Source organism: Rana temporaria, chromosome 6 (assembly GCF_905171775.1).
Source record: "Rana temporaria chromosome 6, aRanTem1.1, whole genome shotgun sequence".
Lineage (NCBI taxonomy): Eukaryota > Metazoa > Chordata > Amphibia > Anura > Ranidae > Rana > Rana temporaria.
In genome coordinates this window covers 97,649,884-97,668,228 of record NC_053494.1, presented here as the reverse complement: position 1 = coordinate 97,668,228, position 18,345 = coordinate 97,649,884, and the positions used below count along the sequence as shown (strand labels likewise).

The window sequence follows — 18,345 nt, the reverse complement described above, 5'->3', positions numbered from 1 at the left end:
CCGGCCTGCAGGTGCCTCCTGCCAATTGGTAGGCTTTCTTGAGGCCCAAGTCGATGCGCCATTCCAAGGGGTCCTTAAGGAAAGCTGAGTCATGTGATGTTCTTGGCTAGACAAAGTACTGCAGCATCGACAACAGGAGGGGTGCCCTGGAGAGCAGAGTTGAATTCTGCTAAGGGGTTCATCCTTTTACATTGGCTCAAGGAAAAAACGTTTATCCGTTTTTCCCCATTTCCCCTCTATAAGATCCTTTAACTCCTCCATAAAAGGAAAGAAGGAAAGTTTCTTCTGTCAGAAAGGGAAGAAAAAGACTTGTATTTCTTAGGCGGCTCCTCAGCCACCTCCCAGCCCATTGCTTGCTTAACTGTCAAGACAATCGGTTGGACTAAAGTAAAAAACGGAACCCCAGAGGGATCAGAATCATCCGTGGAGTCATTAGACCCATCCTTATCTCCTATAGTTTGGAGAAGAGGCCCTGATGTAGACCCTGCAGGACCTGTAGTGGACGGGCCTGGAAGGGCTGGATCCACAACTTGATCCTGCCCATAGATAGCGACTTGTTGAGAAGATGATGAGTCCATTGTCTCCAACGCGTCCTTGAAGACTCTTGATCACATCTGTTACCTGCAGCACCTCCAGTTTTTTTCCTGTTCAACATAGCCCCGCAGACAGTCTCTTCAGATCAGTTTATCTGTCATAGGGGTGGCCCCACATGCCCGACAGAACTAGATGAGTGTCTGTGACCGGAATTTGGCTGGAAATGACCACTGCGACAGCCAAAAGTCTTGTTAGACTTGTCTTGGCGTATAGGGCTAAAACAAAGTAACAGCATAAATGCACTCTTTTGTTTCCAGGAAACAAACAAAAAAAGTAATCTTTGTTTAAAAAAAGCAAATTAGGTGCATGTCCTACCTAAGAAAAAATAAGGGTCTTTTGTGTGACGGCAGTTGACTCATAACTGTGGGGCAGGTAGAGGCAAACAAGTAGAGAAAACACTGAAGAGAAAAATAAAAACAAAGGAGAGACAAAAGGACCACCCCCCAAGGAAGAACTGCCTATGATCTATAATAAAAAAAATATTATATATATATATATATATATATATATATATATATATATATATATATATATATATATATATATATATATATATATATATATATATATATCCTCCTTTAAACAGCATAGAATACTTGCCAAGACCAATTAAACTTGCACACCAGGAGCACTCCACGAGAAGGACTTGTTGGAGATCAGCACAAAAAAAGATTGACTACTAACCTAAACATAAACAGCATAAGGGGAGGAAGTAAACGCCCAACCCCATACCCCCCCTCCCCCAGCTGCCTACTATGTGATAGCCTGACGTAAGGGAAAAGCACAGAGTTTTTCCCTCAAACAAGATCGCGCACAGGGCATCAGAGACCCGAGCGGCCGAAGGCATCGCACAGAGCCCGCCCGTCAATTGGAGATCTCGGGAACCCAGAAAAGGAAATAGACAGCGGCGTGCTCGCCGCACAAGGGATGCCCAGAGACAGGTGTACAGGCAAGAAGAGAAAAAAAGACATACAATTGTAAAACAAGCATTACAAGGAAGGCTAAAAGGAAAGGGAAACCCTTACCTTTAGCGGATGCAGCAAGTGCTGACTGACCTTGATGATCCGGTTTCTGCATGGGATGATCTTGAATGGAGGAATGTGCCTGTCCAGCAGTATGCCAGTGAATCGGCAGTGGAAAATCTGGAGATTGCCATTCCCAAAGCTGAAGTGCTGACCGCAGGGCTGAGCTCTGCTAACCTCTGCTCAGTACCTATAGCATCTTCTGGGTTCCATGGACAGGAGATGGTGAACCTCTATCCCCAGACACCAGTTGCAGAGACAGGGGATTTAATAGACTTTTCTGCTGAGGAAGAACAACCTGATGAGCCTCCAGCAGAAGAGCTGGTATCAGGGCCAAACTTCACTGTGCTCTGCCCAGCACCAAGGGCAGTATCTGTGGAGTTACAAGGAACTTCCCCAGCTGAAGCGCTGGTCACCGGACAGAGGGTTCAAGACCTCTGCCCCACCCCTGTGGCAGTTCCGGAGGCTCTGGGTGAGAAGGTGGTGATCACTGTCCAGCAGCAGACCAAGCCTTGGAATGTAAAAAACCACCCAGCTGAATCACTGGGGATTTTCACCTACCACAAGTGGATGGGACTTCAGTCTCCACTTGTATACCCCAGGGATGGAGGGCAGTTGGCCCAGATCCCCAACAGCATGATGAACTGAGCCCAGTCACCTTGTCTTCTCTCCAGCGGCTGAAAGTACTCCAGGGAGAAGGGCCAGTCCAGGCTTCTCCCCAGCGGCAGGCATGCTCTCTGAGAGAGGCAGAGGTTGGCTGGGTGAGTAATGCTCGGTTTGGGACAATTTATTTGGGGTACTGATGTGGGTTCCGGCATTGGGGTCTCCACCTGTGTTAGTCTCCTGCCAAAGGGGGAGATGTGTGACAGACCTAGCCGGGACAGAGGCTTTTGGAGAGGACTGAATGCGAGCCTCTTTCCTTCCGATTATGGGCCAGGGCCTCAAAACAGGAAAGCGGATGGGTTATCCCAGCAGACAGACCTGGAACCTTAAGACTACTTTTCCAACATCCTCGAGTTGACCCGTTCGGGGTCCCACTGTAACTGTTGGACTGTTTCCCAGGGGGAAGTATTGTCATGGACCTTGGAATGCAGAAGTGTTCCTCCTTGAAAGCTGTTACACAGTGGGGGGTCTTCTTCCCTGTCTTAAAGCTCCAGACGGCTCCATTGTTCTGTGTCTGGCTATTGTGTACATTGATTGCCCCCTGGGGCTTCTGTCTCATTACACATAACAGTCCCTCCATTCAAGCTATCGGACCAATCCCTGCTGACTCATTTTCAAGTCCTCATTTGCATGGCTAAGGAGGACCTGAAGGAGGACTACGTGTACTTTACAATTGACCAATAGGAAAGCGATTGTTGGGGGCGGGATGTTCCAAATTGTGTTTAAAAGTGTGTTGTGTACTTCCAATAAAGGTCTTCCTGTTTGAACTTGCATACAGCCTGCCTGGTGTTTGTTCTAATGGATTCCGAACGGCACATAGCTGTAGTTCAGATCACGGAGCCTTGGATGACCGAACCATCAGACGTTGCAATCTGCAAGCTGACTCAATAATAGCAGAGGAGTGTCAGGAGAGCGGAAGCGAGCGAGCAAGGGTCTCGTTACAGGCAAGAATTCTACTTATGACATACTTCCAAGGATGCCATCTTTTGGCTTCAAACCAGGAAACATAGGCCCTCCAGACCCTATAATAAATGGTCCTAGAGGCCGGCTTCCTTGCATTAAGCAGGGTAGTTACCACTGAACCTGAAAATCCGTGATTCTTTAAAACGTGGGCTTCAATAGCCAAACTGTTAAATGTAGCAATTGTAAGGCATGAGGGAATATTGGCCCTTGCGAAAGCAGGTCCGGACGATATGTAGCCGGGGCTACTAGAATTACCAGCTTCCCTTCCTCTTTGATCCTGTAAAGAAGCCACGGTAGCAGCTGAACTGGGGGGTAATGCATAAATCAGTAAAAACTGATCTCACGGGGTCACTAATGCGTCTGTCCCGTATGCGAGTGGATCCCTTGTTCTTGACACAAAGCTGTCCACATTTTTGTTGAACCTGGACATCAGTAGACCTATGTCCGGGGTACCCCATCTTTGGCATATGACCAGAAAAATGCTGGGAATAGTGGTTGACGGCTCAAGAAATCTGCCTGCCAATTCTCCACCCCTGGAATGAAGACTGCAGATAGGCAAGGTACATGCTCCTCAGCCCAGACCAGAATATGATTCCCCTCTTTCTGGGCTGCATTCTGGTGCCCCCTTGGTGATTCATATAGACCACTGCTGTGGCATTGTCGGATTGTATCCTGACGGGACAACCTTGCAACCTGAACGTCCAGGCCATTCGAGCCAGATGTGCCACCCGAATCTTGAGGATGTTGAAGGGCAAGGTCTTCTCGGACTCTGGCCACTTCCCTTGGACAGTGGTCTCTTCCAGGACTGCACCCCAGCCCAAGAGGCTGGCATCTGTTGTTGCAACCCTCCAGCTAACCGTTATGATTTTCCCTTCTGCAAATTTTTGGTTATCAACCATCAAATGAGACTCTGGCGGACAATATTGTTCTGCAACAGTCTTAAATGAAACTGGGCATGGGGAACTGCTTTGAATGAAGCCACCATCTTCCCTAGCAACCTCATGCAAAGGCAAATGAAAGGACCCTTCCTTGCTCTGACCACTTGGACCATCTCTTTTATAGCGTTGACTTTTGTCTGAGGCAAAAACACCCTTTTTTGGGCTGTATATAACCAGTCCGAAAAACTCCAGCCTCCTCACTGGTCGCAAAGATGATTTCTCTAGGTTGAGAATCCAACCCAGGCGTTCCAGATACTTGACCATGTTGGACACACTCTGGTTTAACCGTGCCACCAACTGATCTGCCAGCAACAGGTCATCCAGGTATGCCATTATTGCTATACCCTGGGCTCTTAGTCTCACCAAAGGCAGGGCCAGAACCTTTGTGAACACCCGGAGGGCAAGCTCACAAAAAGAAAGTGGTGGTGGTCTACCGCAAAACTCAAACTTCTGGTGAGCGGAAAAAATTGGCACATGCAGATATGCATCTTTGATGTCTATTGATGTTAGAAATCCCCCCCCCCCCCCCGAAAGGTGGATATGACTGACCGTATTGATTCCATGCGAAAGGAGCGGATGTTTAGGAACCGATTCAGATCTTTGAGATTTAGAATGGGTCTGACATCTCCATTCGGTTTTGGTACCGTGAAGAGATTTGAATAAAACCCCATGCCCTGCTCTTCTGAGGGGGTCTCTATGATTACACTAGGGCTGCAACTAACGATTCGTTTGATAATCGATTTGTTGGCCGGTTATTGTTTCGATTAATCAGATAATAGCCTTAAAAAAAAAAAAAGCATTTTAAAAAATTATTGGGCCAATTTGTTGTTGGGCAGATTACAAAACACAAATTGCCGCAAAAACACATTACATGCTTTTCTGCAGCTTCTCCATTGAAGTATATTGAACCAAAAAAAAAAAAATAGCACCGTTTTGTGTTAAAAAGTCCTTTCCCTTTCCAAATACGCAGCAGCTGAAAAAAAATCATGGATGTGAACGTGTCCCATAGGAAAACATGTAAATGAACTGTATTGTGTTTCTGCAAAAAGGACCAAAATCAGAGGTGTGAACCCGGCCTGAGATGTTTAGTAACATAATGGGGTTAAAAAAACAAAAATAAGTACAAAAAGAGCAAATAGTCGCTACTGTAAGGGGTTCATTTTTTTTACTGTGGGACAGTGAAAGTAATATTTACAGTAGCGATTTGCTTTTTTGTACTATAAAGGGCTAATTTTAGTTTTATTAACCCCATTATGTTACTGGCCAATTCATCGATTTATGAAAATTGTAATAGATTAATTTCATAATCGATTAGTTGTTTCGGCCCTAGATTACACCCTGAGACATCAATCGGTCTAGTGCCAGAAATAAAGACCGTGGGGTAGATTCAATAAGCAATTGCGTACTTGCGCCGGCGTATCGAATGCTCCTGATTCAGGAACCTCGATACGCCGACTGCAGCCTAAGATATGCCTGGCATAAGGCTCTTATGCCGTCATATCTTAGGCTGCATTCTTACGCAGGCCGCTAGGTGGCGTTCCCGTAGTGGTCAGCGTAGAGTATGCAAATTGCATACTAACGCCGATTCACAACCGTACGCGCGCCCTGCGTACGCAGTTTACATCGTTTGCGTACGTCGGTTTTTGCCTAAGGCTGCCTGCGTCACGTTTTCGAAAAATTACGTTGTTTGCGTAAGTGAATCGTGAATGGCGCTGGACGCCATTCACGTTCACTTTGAAGCAAATGACGTCCTTGCGACGTCATTTACCGCAATGCACGTCGGGAAAGTTTCCCGACGGAGCATGCGCACTACGTTCGGCGTGGGAACGCGCCTAATTTAAATGATCCACGCCCCCTACGGGATCATTTAAATTGCGCGCTCTTACGCCGGGCAATTTTCAGGAGCGCCCACGCAATTTACGGAGCTACTGCTCCGTGAATCAAGCGTAGCGCAGGAAATTTACGGAGGCGCAGCGGCAAAACGGTGCGCTGCGCCTCCGTAAGAAATGGGCAAATGTACCTGAATCTACCCTCTTCTTTTCACTGGGTTTTTGGGGACGTTCTAACTTAGAAAACAAATTAGTGGTAACTTCTGAAACTCTAGTTTGTAGCCTAGGGCTACCACAGAGATGACCCATCTGTCTTGGATCTCTTCTTGCCAAGCCCCTGAAAACCACAGAAGTCTTCCCCCCACTTGATTGAGCGGGGGCGAATCTTCATAAGGAGGCCTTGGGACTCTGCTTTGTAGGCTTCTGCCCCAGGGCTTCTTCTGGCCCTGTGCTTGGCCCTGAGGCCTACCCTTTGACCCTGACGGCGGAGGCCGTTGCAACTGCCTGGAGGCTGTCGCTCTGGCACCGGAGAAGAAGCACATTTGAATGAAGGATGCCTACTCCTTCTCTTAAGGGTACTCTTACCACTTGAAATTTTTTGGATGCATTTATCCAGATCTTTCCTGAACAACTGCTCCCCACGAAAGGGAAAAACAGCCAATAGCCTTTTACATGGCAACTCAGCTGACCAATGCTTTAGCCACAGAATTCTATGCATATGTACTAACAGGAGAGCAAGGCGTGACGCCTGATGGATAGAATCTTTGTTCGCATCAACCGCAAAACATAAGGCCCTTGGTAGTTCAGCCAAATCCCGGGCCTCTTCTCCACAAGCAGGTACTCCTTTGATAACCTGCTTAACTTGGTCCTTTAGGGATTGACAAATGCCTATTGCTACTACTGCAGGTTGTGCTACTGCACCCGCTACAGTAAATGAGGCCCAAAGTAAAGATTTCAGGTTTTTTTTTCGGCTGGATCCTTAGACATTGTCCACTGGAAAAGTTAAACTCCTATTCACAGAGGAGATAGCAGCGTCTACTGCTGGCAAACTTTACCCTTTTCTTCCATAGGGTAAAGAAGAGAAAACCTTTTAGGAGGAAGAAAATGCTTATCTGGGTGATCCCAGTCAGCATATATTAGCTGCTCCAGCAAAGGGTGTACAGGGAAAGCATGTGGACCCTGTGGAGGCCTTAGAGAACCCAAAGAGGAAAAGGAGCTTCAGCTGCGGGCAACTTATATCCAGAACAGACCAATTCCGTAAGGGATTGAACCACCAATCTTTGGGATTGTGAGGCTGAATAAGGTTCTTCTGAGACTGAATCCTCAGTGAAGGAGAAATCTGCATGCCCTTCTTCCGGATCCCCCACAGGTAATTCAACATCTCCTGTTCCAATACTGGAAGGTCAGGGGCAGGAGAAAGGGACCTGTTGTGTTTTCTCCCAGCCTGGGAGGACGATGCGAGTATATTAGCTATCTTTCCTTCCAAACCAGCTAATGCTGAAGCCAAATAGTCCTTAGTGACAAGAGCGTTGCTGACACTGAGCACAATACTGGGGAAGCATGGTAATGTTAAACACTCAGGTATGCTAAACTTTACACCCTCTAGTGGTGAAAAACAGGCAAGACATTGTCTACTCCAAAAAGAAGTCCATAAGTGAACCATATAGGCTCCTATAAGATCTTCTTAACTTACCATTCCTGCCACAGGATACTGCTGGAAATCAGACAGACCCAATCTTTGCCCATCACGACGGGCCATGTCATGACGGACTTTCAAGGATAGGGCCCCCCTTTTATATGGGTTCCTCTCCCTTGGACCTGTACAGCACCTTGCCAGAGTAACCTTTGGTTTAGTATATGTGACCAAGGTGCTGGATCCCAGGGTCCAGCCCTCAAAAGAGGAGCATTACAAGCAGGAAACCTTGTTCTTCCTCGAGGCTCTGGTACGATCCATTTTTGGCACTTTTTTAGAAATTTGAAGGATCCAACTGCATAGCACCTTGGTTGTAACCAACACTTTAGACACTGGCAATGGGAGGGGTTATAATAGGGGGGACTTCCTGTCTTTTGAGTGTACCAGTGTCCATTCACCTATAGGTGGCGTATAACCCACATAGTAATTACTATGGCTGCTATGTGTCCCGTGATGTACGATAAAGAAATACTGAACCATTAATTTTACCCAAATCATAATGCATAGTAAAACCCACTACGTCTACTCGGCTTGGTGTTTTTTTTTAAAAGAAAAGAAAAGAAATTACCACCTACTCGAATATATTCTATGTAGTACCGATAATAAATGTATGTCGCCTGTAGGGATACATTGCAGAGCCTCAAAAAAAATTATTGGAAAAACCTAATAGAATAAGAAAAAACAACAAAAATAGAAACCAGAAAGAAAGTAAACAATAAGAATAACAAAGGATTAAAAAAAAAGGACAAAGGAGAAAAAAAATGTATTTGCCACAGATTTTATTGCTTATGCAACTATAGGCTCATCAAGGAGTGTCTGACATCTCTCTGATACAGTAAAACGGATTAACTGATCCCACGTTTTACTAAAACGTGCCTCTTGTCTATTTACTGATGCAGTAAGTTCCTCCATACGCATTATATAATTTACTGCTCTGATCCAATGTTCTACAGTGGGGGGGGGGGGGATTTCCACTGCATCCTATGCTATCATACAAGCCTTTGCCCTGTTGAGAAGATGTCTCACTACTGAATGGTGATATCTGCTCTTAGAGAGAGCGAAGATGCAACAAGCAAGCTGCTGGATCTTGGTCAAGAGTTAGGTCGGACACAACTTTAATTAGGGAGGCACCACATTCGTTTTTAACAGGCTGGCAGCACACCTTAAAGTGGTTCCGGCGCTGTGATTGGCCCGGAGCCGCGATTACATCAGGAGCCACCGGTAAGGGCACGTCAGCTGAAGCAATGGCACGAACGAGCTGTTGCTTCAGTGCACATGTCCCGATGGCATCGACACATGCTGATAAAGGTGATATCGCTAAAACCGTGCAGGTATAGGAGATATCCACAGTAGCTACAGGTAAGCCTTAGTATAGGCTTACCTGTAGTAAAAAGTAGTTGTACCACTTTAAGCACAGGAATTGGGCAAGATTTTAATGCAGAGCGCTATAACATGTGCAACACGTGTTGCACTGCCTGCCATTTAGGTGTGTTGTCCACTGCTGCAATAGTGCATTGGGGATTCCATTCAAAATGTTACTGCGCATTAGCAAAAATGCAAAGATCGTGTGGTCCTTTACACTACTGCATACATTTCTTTTAGAGTCACCACTGCATCTGTACTTAGTTTCTCAATGGTTCTCAACTAATTTATTTAGCTCTGACTGCAATGCTCTCAAGTATTGTTCCACATTTACTAAAAGGAACTGAAAAGGTAAGCCAGGGAAGTGTAAAAAGTTCAGCCAGGTCCTGCATATTTGTCCTTAGTAAATCATTAGGTAATGAAGATTACCATAACAGCCCCTGCAGCGTTTTACACCAAGAGGCTGATTTACTAAAGTAGTTAAAGCGGAGGTTCACCCTAAAAACATGTATATAACATTACATTCTGCATACTTCCAACATTTAACAGTATGCTTTTTTTTTTTTGCTGTACATACCGTATTATTGCTATTTTCCACCCGGCTTCCGGGTACTCACTCCCACGGGAGTAGGCGTTCCTATGCAGAGGCGCAGTGTCATGTGGGACTTCGCCCAGATGATTGACGTCTTGAGAAAAACTTCCCCCCAGCGGATAAGGCGCGTCACGAGTTTCTGAAAGTAGCCGAACTTCGAGTCGGCTCTATACGGCGCCTGCGCAGTCAGCTCTACACGGCTCCTAGTCGGTGCACAGGTGCCGTATAGAGCCGACTCGCAGTTCGGCTACTTTCGGAAACTCGTGACGCTCCTTATCCGCCAGGGGGAAAAGTTTTTCTCAAGAAGTCAATCATCTGAGCGAAGTCCCACATGACACTGCGCCTCTGCATAGGAACACCTACTCCCACTGGAGTGAGTACCTGGAACCCGGGTGGAAAATAGCAATAATACGGTATGTACAGCAAAAAAAACAAAAACAAACAGTATACTGTAAATGTTGGAAGTATTCAGAATGTAATGTTATATACATGCTTTTAGGGTGAACCTCCGCTTTAAGAATGTTGACACAATAAATTAAAGATTTGCTCCAATTATCCATTTATGTGAAAAGTAAATCCATATTTACTTAATTTTATCTGCTCATGATTGGATAGTGAAAGTGAATATTCAACTGTGAACATTCTCAAATTCTTTATTGAACCACAGTTTAGAACCAAGCTATTTTAACTGGCGATTGTGTGGTAATGCAATGCTGTACCCAAATATAATTTATATATTTTTTTCCCACAAGTAGAGCTTTCTTTTGCTGGTATTTGATCACCACTAGTTTTTATTTTTTGCGATTTATAAATGAAAATTTCGGCCAAAATGTATTCTCCTATGTCTCTGGTAAAAAAAAAAAAAAAAAATCTCTAAGTGTATATTGACTGGTTTGCGTAAAAGTTATAGCGTCTACAAACAATGGTATACATACTGAAATTTTTATTTAATTTCTAAACTACTAATGGTGGCGATCAGTGGGTCTGCGATAGTTTGGCATGCAATCTGACACTGCCGCTGGGGGGAAATTGACTGACATCTCCAGTGACACTAATACAGTGATCTGTGCAAAAAATATACACAGTCACTGTACTAATGACACTGGTTGGGAAGGGGTTAACATCTAGGACAATCAAGGGGTTAAATGGGTGCCTAACCATGTTTAGTGTGTTTACTGTATTGTGTTTTACTAAGCAATGTGCCGGTTTTGCCGGGAGGAAAAAAAACGTCACATTGCTGCTGTATGGAGAGAACCCTTTGTTGTTTACCATAAATCATTGGACGGATCCGCTGATTTGCTTGTGCTGCAGTAAACAAAAATTGTAAATGCAGATTTTTTTTTTTACCTGCAAAAAAATATGCATTTATTATTTTTTGTTATGAACATATCTTTTATTTATCTTCCAAATCTGCATAGACAGCTCACATATTTCTGATATGTACATGCTTGTTTTGAGACTTGGCAAGTACAGTGGGTAATAGAAAAAAATCACCCCCTAAAATAATCATGTTTTGTTGCTTTTCAGCCTGAAATGAAGACAGACCCAATTTATGTTTTATCCAGCTGTATTTACTCAGTGCAACTTATAACATCCAAGTGAAATAACACCATTCCTACAGTAAAGCATTGAGGTGGTAATATCCTGTTATGGGGGTGTTTGTCTGCCATCTGCCAGAAAGTTGTGAATGGGAAGAAGGTTTACCTTCCAACATGACAATGACCCAAAGCACACAGCAAAAAATCCCACACAGTGGTTGAAGGAGGAAAAGGTGAATGTCCTTACATGGCCTAGTCAGAGCCCTGACTTGAGCCCCAATGAATATCTGTGGAATGACTTGAAGACTGCAGCCCCAAACGGTCACCATCAAATTTAGATGAACTTAAAGTGGTTGTAAACCTTCATGTTTTTTCACCTTAATGCATCCTATGCATTAAGGTGAAAAAACACCTTGTACTCTCTGACCCCGTTTTACTTACCTGAGCCCCGAACTTCAATGGGCTCATTCCCACCTCGCTTTCCAAACGGCTCGTCGGCTGTTCATTGGTTAGATTGGCTCCCACTGCTGTCAATCAAAACAATGACGAGGGGCGGGGCCGAGTCATTTACTTGGCGGTTATGGCCGCAGAGTGTATCACACGGGAGCGTGCCCGCAAGGTAACCCCCTCGGGAGAACACTTCCCAGAGGGAGTTAGCTCTTGCAAGAGCCGCCGTGGGACCCCAGAAGAGGACGAACCGGCCACTCTGTGCAAAATTAACTGCACAGTGGAGGTAAGTATGATATGTTGTTTTTTTTTAACTGAACCAATACAACCCCTTTAAGAAATTTAGTCAACAAATATTGCAGTCTAGATTTGCAAAGTTAGTACAGACAAATCCCCACAGACTAATAGCTGCTGTTAAAGCAAAAGGTGGTTCAACAAAATACTGACACAAGAAACAATCCTTTTTCCAAAAGTGATTTTGTTAATTGTTGATTATTTAAATTAGTTTCTGTTTGTGTGATATATTACAACTGGATAAAACAAAAACGGCGTTTGTCTTCATTTGAGGCTGCAAAGCAATAAAATGTGAATATTTTAAAGGGGGTGATTCTTTTCTATACCCACTGTAGTTAAGGAAAAAAATTAATAATTAATGAACGTACCCAAAATTCTAGACTTCTAGATTCATTTTAAGATTTTTTTTCCCCCCAAATTCATAAGCAATAAAATATTAGCTCTTGCTGTTGCTGTAATTAGTAAAATGTATTTTCTTTTCACAGGTTCTGAACAACAGAAGCTGACTACTAAAATAATGAAGTACCATTTTCCTGATGGATATGTAGAGAGTGCATCGCCAACTACTACATGAAGATGATCTATATCAAAAGTGCTACGTTTTCAAACATGCTAAAAAAAAATGGTGTAACTTTTGCAAGACACGTCCATGTATAATGCAAGAGTGTTTCAGATGTAGCTTTATACAGTAGCAGGAAACTGCTTGTATGATCACTCCTTTTAACAGAAGCGTGTTGTACAGAGCAAAAGCAGTCTTGGGAGTGCATTCTTTAGGGGGGGGGGGGGGGGGGGGGAGTCCTGACAATGGGATGTACAAGCTAGTAGGTAGATCAGTGCAGTTGTCATTTGCTGTGTACTAGTCTTGTTTTGTACATCATGAAAAGGGAAATGCATAATAAATTCTGCTAGGCCTACCTGTTAATTTCAGCCTGTAAAACAGTACCCTGCTTCCCATAGGGTTTTCAATTGGTCTTTGTGAAACTTGGAATTTGCTGGCCATATCTCATCCAGTAGAATTTGTTTCACTCATAAAGCTTACTGGTCTTTTGTGAAGCCTGTAATGGATCAATTTCTATCAGCTATTTTAAATAGCCATAACAGAATAATCAACAATGAATTTATTATTATTTATGAAACACTTGTGTTTTACTTTCATTTAGTGAACTATTTTGTAAGCCAGAATTGGCACATGCAAAAGCTGTGATGTTTGTAAAATGGATAAAGAAAGAATGAATTTGATTTCCTTTTAGTAAACTTTTAGAATGCATTCATATCACTTGCATTCTTAAAGGGGTTGTAAAGGTAAATGTTTTTTCACCTTAATGCATCCTATGCATTAAGGTGAAAAAACATCCGATGGTACTGCCCCCCCCCCCCCCCCCGAGCCCCCGTTTTACTTACCTGACCCTTCGAAAGTCCCGGGAGTGTCCATGTGATCCTCTCCGGTTTCCGGCCTGGCCGTTGATTGGCTAGGCTGGACGGATTGATAGCAGCGCAGCCATTGGCTGGCGCTGCTGTCAATCACAGCGGATGACACGGCGCGCCGGGGGGCGGGGCCGAGCGATACAGTTGGTGGTTATGCCCGCCGCTGTATCACGGGAGTGTGCTCGCAAAAGCTTTCTACCATGCGAGCTCGCTCGCATGAAGGTAGAAAGCTTTTGCAAGGAGGAGCCGAGACAGCCGCCGAGGGACCCCAGAAGACAGGGTTAGGGGACACTGTGCAAAACGAGCTGCACAGTGGAGGTAAGTATAACATGTTTGTTATTTACACTTGCTTCAAAAACAAGGCTTCGGACATGCTTTGTTAAAGCTCTCTGAAGGCCAGTCAAAGCTCCTATCACTAGATACATTTTTTAGCTTACAGTCCTGTTTACATCTGCTTTCGCATGGTGCTTTGGTGGGGCTTCAGTGAGGCTTCAAGCGAGCTTTGCCATAGACTTCTATGGAGGCTTTGAAGCACCACTGAAGCTACATAAGGTATCATTTTTGAAGCAAAAGCAGGTGTGAACAGGACTGTAAGCTAACCATTTTATTTAGTCACAGGAGATCTGACTAGCAATCAGAGATCTTTAACCAAGCCTGTCCCAAAGCCTTGTTGAAGCCGCAGCAAGTGTAAATGAGCCCCAACGAATATGTACCATACTAGCGATGAGCAAATTAATCCACAGGGTTTTCAGTTTTGCTACAGTAGATCAAGCTTGATTTGCAGCTACCCAAAATTCAAACAATTTGCAACCTCAGTCTATTGACTTTAAAGGAAAACTAAATTTTTCCTTTAGCAAATACAATTTCTACACAAGTTATATTAATTAAATGTTCTTAAATATTACCTTGCCAGTTAAATTAGTGGCCACTGTAATTTACAGTTGCAAAAAAAAAAGGAGGTGTTCTGTATAATGTTGGTGTTTGAAATGCCCTCAGAAATGTCACTTTCTGCTTTGTGTGATTGAATCACTAATTTTCTCAGAAGAGACAAAAGAAAAATTGTGGACTAATATTGTAACAACAGAGAATCTAAGGACAAGTAACGCAGACATCTCAAGAGTCATTTGAAAATGAGTGGCTACCCAAAATGGGTCAAGTAAAAACATGGGAATGTTAAACACAGGAGAGAAAACACTGAGTAATCTAGTCATTTCATATGCAGCCCAAGTGCTGAAAAAACTCAGAAGGATCTTTAACAAACACTGCATCCCTGTCTCCTCCAAGCCCAGCATTACACGGAGGTAGAAGCTTGTATATGCAAAAAAAAACAGATCACCCAAGCTCGAGCAAAGTAACTTGGTAAATGCAATGCGGTGTATTGATAGTTTAAACACCTGTGAGTTGGGGAGACAAAACATCCTCTCCACAAACAAATGGCCCAACATAGGAGAGCAAATTCTACAGGCCAAGATGTTTCCTACACCTTAAAGCGGGAGTTCACCCGAAAAACAAATTTTTAACATTAGATTGAGGCTAATTGTGGGAAGCACAATCGGGTGTTTTTTTTTAAAATCAATGCAGTACATACCGTTTTAGAGATAGATGTTCTCCGCGGCTTCCGGGTATGGTCTGCGGGACTGGGCGTTCCTATTTAATTGACAGCCTTCCGACCGTCGCATACAGTGCGTCACAAGTTGCCGAAAGAAGCCGAACGTCAGTGCGCAGGCGCCGTATAGAGCCGCACCGACATTCGGCTTCTTTCGGCAATTCGTGACACGCTGTATGCGACGGTCGGAAGGCTGTCAATCAAATAGGAACGCCCAGTCCCGAAGACCATACCCGGAAGCCGCGGAGAACATCTATCTCTAAAACGGTATGTACTGCATTGATTTAAAAAAAAACACCCGATTGTGCTTCCCACAATTAGCCTCAATCTAATGTTAAAAACATTTTTTCGGGTGAACCCCCGCTTTAAGGAAAATAAACATTCTTTTGAGGACAATGTAGTGCATTGTCTGAACAGAGAAGCCAACTAGTTTGCAAGAGGCATGAAAAAGGTGAACTACGTCAAAATGGAACAACCATGCCTGAACAGGTGTGGGAACCTTCAACCTATAATACCGTTTTAACATCTCTGATTTGACAATTCTCTTCTTAAGCCATGTAAGTCAAAAAACTCTTATGGAGGCTTACTGACAGAAAAAATGGGATTATGTAACTAGAGTAGTAATAGATAAGTAAAACCCCTTTCCATTCCTAATATGGTTCTTCAAGTCCCAGAATAGCTTATTCCTAGTTTTAAATCACAGTGGTAGCTAAATTGTGGGGTTCCCGTGGTCTGTTTCCCATGCTCTTAAATACTTTTTTAAAATATAACACCGGCTCTTCTATTTAAACGAATAAATTTATGGAATTATTTTAACAGTGTGGAACTTTCTGCAGTCCACTTCCTAGTGTCGGTCTTTGCTGAGATTCATTCATTCTGGAATTGGAAAGTCATAATAAAACACTCTAGCACCAACTTTAAAAATTGCAGGTTAAACCAAAAATCAAGTATTTTAAATGCGTATTTGCAATATTTTTCTATTGCATATTTGTATTACCCTGTAATATGATTTTTAAACTTTCTAGAAATATTAACTGTTTCACAATACAGTCTTCTCTCTCCCAGCTTCCTTCACTCCTGAGAGTGTCTACTTTTCTGTGCTGGCAGTTTTGTTGCCTCTCCCCCCCACTTATGTGCATGACTTTTTATGTAGATGCTGGGGTAGGAGGGAAGGGGAATACTATAGAGTGACTGCTCTGGGGCTGCTAACATTACATCCAATATGGCAGCGCAGAGCAGCAGTCTCAGGTCTTTTCAATGTACAGTATACACCAGAGAGGCTTTTACAGGTAAATTACATGCATAAAATATGTTAAATGCACATATAACCTAATGGGAAAATTGTTTATGTGAAGACTTGCCCAACTAGTTATAACCATTGATCTTGAGTTTTTTTTTTTTGCTTTTTTTTAAAAGAATAGGAGACCCACTGCAGGAGTGGTACCTGTTAGGATCATCTTAACACATTTTCCTGGCACCTCCATGGCAGCATATAGATAATAGAGCTATGCCTCGACTCCTCCCTCAGGACTAGTGAATAGCATAAAAGAAAGACATAACCCTTCCCCCAGCATTCTCCTTTTCTTTTCTTTTTTCCCTCATTTCCTCTTGACTGGTGAAGAGTAGCAGTATGTCCTTACTTCTGCTCTAAACAGCTTTTGCCAGGTTTAGCCTTTCCCATGCACAGTCCCTGTTCTTGGGCCGCTAATAGTCCTGAAAAGACTGGGAACCCCTTCTGTAGATCTTTTTGGGTTTTGCAGAGTTTCCTCCCAGGTATGCAGACTTCCTTCCTGATTTGGTGTATGCTGTGGGTTATACAGAAGGGTCAGTTACTTTTTTTTAATCTCTTTTTACAGGTTTTATCTGTCCTCTTTGTTTCTTGTTCATGTTGTTTTGCTTTCCTTTCTTTTTGTTATTTTATCCCAGCCTGTATCTGGCTGGTCCTCTGTGCATGCACATTTTCCAAGCTCCCGGAGGCTGTGGGTGCGTGGCTTGGATCTCGCAGGCGTGATGGTTATCCAGTTTCTTACCCCAGCTAGCAGCCATCTCCTCAAGCAGAACCATAACATTTATGGTCTATCAGCAGTCAGTACCCCTTTGCCACCATCAAGGCATACAGCCAGAGGTTCACTACCAAAGGACTCTGAGGAGGATTCTTCAGAAGATTCAGAGCCCTCTGGGTTCAGTCTTTCCCTCATGCAACCCTTCATTCAGCGGTTAAAAGCACTATTGCTTGGGAAGACCCAGAAGAACCCTCCAAAAAATCTAAACTATATTTTCCTTTTCTTAAGAGGAAGCAGGTTGTATTCCCCTTGATTAGCAAAATTAAATAATTTATTGAGGACAGATGGAAGAAAGCGGATAAGAAGTTCTTGCTAGGGTGGCTTAGAAAATGCATATCCTTTTAGCAGAATCGGATACACAGGTTTTAAGCTCAGTGCCAGTTGTGGATGCAGCGGTTGTAAGTCTAGCGAAGAACATAACCCTTCTTTTGGAAGACTCTGTTTTATTCAAGGACCCCCTAGATAGGAGAATTGATTTAGACTTTAAAAGGATTTACTTGGCCTCAGGGGCAGCTTGTAAGCCTGCCATTTCCCTTAGCTCTGTGGCCAATGCCCTTAGGTCTTGGACAGAAAATATTGAGATGGCCCTACACCAGGATATTCCAAAGGACCATATAATCGAGGCCTTGGAGGATCTTAAGTTGTCAGCAGTCTCTGTAGGTGAAGCCGCCATTGACACAATTCCTTTGGCCAGATCTATGCTTCATACTGTTATGGCAAAATGGGCCTTATGGCTGAAACCATGGATGGCCAGTTTGGCATCAAAACAAAACTGGTGCAAAATTCTATTCAATATAATTGCTCTGTTCTGAGATAGACCCATTAAGGCTATTTCCAGAGTTATGGGAGGTAAGTTGCTTCCCCAAAATAGAAGGATGCAAAGATCCAGAGTATATTTAAAATTCCGGCAATCAGGTTGAAGAGATTTCAGAAAATCCCAGGAGTACAAGAATAACATAAGATCTTGGAAGAGCACTCAGGCTTCCTTCTTAGCCACCAGAAAAAGCAAGGCTCTTACTGCTCCCCAAGAGGGAGCCAGGCTAAAACATTTTGTGCAAGTCTGAGCAATGCGATGTCAGGACCCATGAGTTCTGTGAACAAGCCGATACGGTCACTTCTGGACGTTATTCTCGTCAGCCTCCACGAAGGTCTTTCATAAGAACACAGATTCCAAACTCCTCACAAACAGCACGAGCCTTGATGCAGTTCATATCTTCACTCCAGCTCCAGGGGGCAGCTGCCCCAGTTCCCTTTTTGGAGCAATTCACAGGTTTTTCTTCCACCCTGTTCATGGTAGAAAAGAAAACAGGCGATTG

At 43.7% G+C, this 18,345-nt stretch overlaps 1 protein-coding gene across 1 annotated transcript in view; it reads left to right on the top strand.

Annotated features, from left to right (window-relative positions):
* The window catches only part of FOXK1 (forkhead box K1), a 218,653-nt gene extending 205,937 nt beyond the window's left edge, over window positions 1-12,716 (top strand). The window contains exon 10 of the mRNA XM_040357043.1: window positions 12,421-12,716. The gene's annotated coding sequence lies outside the window, so the exon portion shown is untranslated. The remainder of the gene's footprint in view (window positions 1-12,420) is intronic.
* The last annotated feature ends 5,629 nt before the right edge of the window (window positions 12,717-18,345 follow it).